This window comes from Aptenodytes forsteri, unplaced genomic scaffold, assembly GCF_000699145.1.
Source record: "Aptenodytes forsteri isolate BGI_AS27 unplaced genomic scaffold, ASM69914v1 Scaffold96, whole genome shotgun sequence".
Lineage (NCBI taxonomy): Eukaryota > Metazoa > Chordata > Aves > Sphenisciformes > Spheniscidae > Aptenodytes > Aptenodytes forsteri.
Window position 1 is genome coordinate 1,727,103 of NW_008795029.1, and position 4,244 is coordinate 1,731,346.

The following is a 4,244-nucleotide window of genomic DNA, read 5'->3' on the forward strand; positions in this document are numbered from 1 at the left end:
GACATGTGGAATGAGACGATGCTCGTCTACCAGAGGCAGAGTAGTGGCAAGGGATCTTCTACCTCCATCAGGAGATTCATCTTTGCTTCCACCTGGAGTAGAAGATGCCTTTAGAGGTTGCCAGCAGCTGGAGCCAGGGTACACCCGATCGATAGCAGGCCTGGGCCTGCTGTACTCCTGTTACTCCTGTATGCTCTGCTGAATAGCTAGTAGGAGATGCGGCCTGCAGAGTGGTGAATCTCTTGGTCCAAATCCCACTGAGGTGTGGCTATCTGAGCTGCAGGTAAACTGTTGTTTCAAGGGGGCGCCCATGTATTTAATACTGTCAGGTCATCTTCTCACGTTCTTCTTAGGAGCCGTTAAGGCTAAAACTTCCTTTTTTTAAATAAAACCTGAAACTCTAAGGTAAAGAGGTGACTCCTGAACGCCATAGAACGAGTTTATATATTTTCTGTCCCTTTATCTGCATATGCAAGAAGACAATGTTTCCCCTCTGGGCTTGATCGAAAGGGAGAATCTGCTAGAAGCACAGCTGGGTGTTCTCTCCACCAGCAGCTCTGCAAAACCTCTGGGGTGCGCAGGGAGGATCTTTGGGGGTTCTGGATCACCTGGCTCCTCCTGTATTTTCCAGTTTCCAGTCCCAGGACTACCTACAAGATTTGTCCCCAAGAGGTAAGATCAGTGGGCAAATCCCACAGCATATTTTGTATCATAAGTAAATAAACCAAAATTAAGCTAAAAATTCATTTTTCCTTTCTATTTATTAGTAGGAGATACATGCTTTGTAAGGTTTTACAGTTTATCCCGTATTGCTAAAGATGCTGCATTTTTCTTCTAAAAAATTAAACCACACCGTCTTAGAATTGTTGACAGAGGAGAAAACACAACAAATGCAGCCTATCAAGAGCACGTTTCCAGTATCCATGGCCCTTCTTCTCAGATTCACAGTTTATAGAAACAAGCCTGCGGGTTGGTATGAATTCGGCCAGGGGTCGGATTGGTGTCTTTGTCAGGGGTTTCCAGCTGTTGAGGTGCATCTCTCTTGAAGTCATTGTGGGAATATGGAGCCCGTGGAATAAGCTCCCTCTGATCTGTGCTGACTCCACGTTGGCACAACTTGGAGGTACTTCTGCCTTGGCCCTGTACTGCAATGCACAGTTACTAGTTCCAGTCAGAATTTTTTGCTCACCTTTAATGCTAGTGCTGTTTAAGCTCACTAGGTGCAGCAGGTGCAAGAAAGAGATGGCAGCCGCCAGAAAACACACGTGAAAAGAGGCAGTGAGTGCAACAGTCTCAGAGCAAGCAGAGGAAGAGATGAGGAGCTGTAACGTCCAGTGAAATATACCCATTTTCTTAAGCAGGACTTGACTTAAAAAAAAAAAAAAAAAAAAGACAAAAAGTTTAGAATGGCAGGCCTACGTTCAGTAAGTGTTTGGGAAGTTCGTGAAGCTCTTGAGCCTTTACTGGGAAGCAGAAAAAGGACCAACTCGGCTAGATTTGTTTTCCAGATTTTAGAATCCATTAATCCCACATCATTTGCTGACACGAACAGGTATTTCTGGCCCAAATATCTGCAAATGGTGTACACTGTCCAGTGCACAGGCAACGCGTATTGCATGAAAGCGTGAGCTATGACTTGTCTGCTGGTCTTCGTACTTGCAAACCTCAGCTCTGCTCATCTTGCATGTTAACCTTTTGCAGTTTTGTTTCAAAACCTTCAACCATAAGCAAAATTAAGAGACTTGTAAAATTCTGTTGTTATCACCCAGGTAAGTATGGATTTAGCCTCATAAAGCGTAAACAGACAAACAAGCAAAAAAACCCCCATATGTAACGGTAGAAGAGCGGGATTAAGCTATTAAATGGTGAAAAACAGCAATTCATTAGAAGGAATAACTCTCATGATTCGTCTGTACCTATAAAGTACAATGACTAATGATCAGAAGACACTGTATTTTCTAATAAATAGAGACACAGCTGTAGTAATTACACAGTATTTCATATAGCAATATTCAACTAAGGCAGAGAAAGAGAAAGGAGGCAGCCAGAATTCCTTATACCGGCTATCCTCACATATTCAGTATCTGCATTTGTGGAACATGTTTGGAGGTTTGGGATTTTGTGTTCCTCATATTAAGAATTCTGAACTTTATCTTGATGAGATACCATAACCATAATGACTGTAATAACCATAATTACTGGAATATTTATCTGTTATATGAAGGATATGTTATATAATATTATATATACATAATATATATGTTACACAGTAGTCGCCTGAGTTGTTGATCTGGGTTATAGGTTCCCTTGATTCCCACTGCTGAGTTTAGATCTTTAGTAAGGTAACAGCCTCAAGAAACTTTAAAAACCCAGAGATTTGGGTTTTTAAACAGGAAAGATTTCTTGTAATCAGAGCGAAGGGGCTTGGTAGCAGAAGGAGGAGAGTTAGATACTTTATCCTCCTGTGAAGTATAGAAAATAGGAAGAAAATTAAGCCCACAAGTCTCCTCCTTCTCTGACACATGACAATCATTCCCTAAGCTTCTGCTTGTGAGTCCTCCACCAGAGTAAGAAACAGGCCCCTAACACAAGAGAACTGAGACTCCATTCAAAATCTCCCATCTCTCACCTGCTGCAGTTCAGAGGCAAGAGGCCAAAGTAAAAAGAAAGCAGAGGAGGAGGAGGAAAAGCAGCAGAGATGGGCAATGGGTGTCAGCTCCACATCTTCCAAAACTTTCCAACCTGGAGATGTACACATATACCTGATTCCCACCCACCCCGGCTTCCTAAAGATAGCTAACGTGCTGCTGAGCGGGGTGCAGAGAATAGGTATTTCTGGGTACAGGTATATTTGATTACAGCACTACACAAAGCACCAAGAATCATCTTTGGGAACTGTGAAAGGGGACCTTCAAAGTGTATACCAAATGCATTCTCGGGTGAGCTCAGTCCCATCCTTTCTGCAGGACTTGTGCAAAGTCCGATGATGGTTTTTTTCTGTCACTCTTCTGGCAACATATGAGAGGCTAACAGAGGAAGATCTAGTAGACGGCACTTTTAAGAGGCAGATGATACCAAGCTCTCTACCTCAGCGCATCCAAGTCTATCAATACTTTTGAGCAAATTACTGAAGCCTAGCAGGCCACAACTATACTTGAGAGTTGTACCTTTCTAATTTTTTTTTTTCCCTTGGGGGGGGGGGGCAAGAATTCTTTAGCAAATTAGCAGGTACTTTTACAAACTGGTATCTTATTTGTACGTGTAACTAATACTGTGTGTCTAGAATGGTGGTTAACTTTTTTGCAAGAATGACTCTTTTTGGGACTCATGGATTCTTTTCAGATGTCTTGCCTCTACTGAGTCATAATTATTGGCTTGGGTTCTTATACTAGCCAGGGGACTGCTAACTACCTTTAATCGCTGACAGTGGCTCAGCTTCTTCAAGGCAAGGGTGAAACAGGCTGTAACTACCAAGGCGGTGCCAACAATTTAGAATAGGTGTTCCCAGGCGAGTGCTGCCATTACACAACTCCCTCACGATGCCACTGTAAACACAGTGCCACAGAGCATACAGGTCCAGAAACACTGGCTTGGAGCGCTGCCTAGATGCCGTAGTACTCATCATTTACATACTTAAGATCTCAGGTTTTCGAGGTTTACATCAGCAAGTACAGCAACTCACGGAAACAGAAAATGAGGGGAAGAAAACAACGGAGAACTTACAGGTATCTTCGAGCAACTGCCCTCTGAAATCTGCCCGAAGGAGTGGGGCAGGGTCAGTTCAAAACGGGCTTAGTCTACGCTATGGAAGATCGGCTCCACTCCTCAGAAGTACTTCAGTGCTTGGCTCCCACTGGAGCGATCGGTAAATAGCTGCCTGTGCTCCCCTGAAAACCCCACTCTGGGCGTTCAGGTACCAAGTTGATGACAGCAGCAGAAATATTTATACGGGGTTAAGACGCTGAGAGGTCCTTAGGCCGTCGCTCCCTCCATTCCCTACAAGAAGCAGCAGAACATCCGTGCCTCAATAAACAACGACTGTACCAGCAAGTCTGAGCGTTTAGAAACGATGAGTCAGTCTCCCCTAAATTAGGGGATTGCCAGTGACGTTTTTAAAAAAATACAAGAGGCAGAAAGCGTGCGTTGTTTTGCTTCGCCGGAGCCGGGGGGCCGGGTGGCTGCGGCTCCGGGGACTTCCGGAGAGGAAATGTCAGGTAAACACGAGCGCATCTCCCTAACGAGGG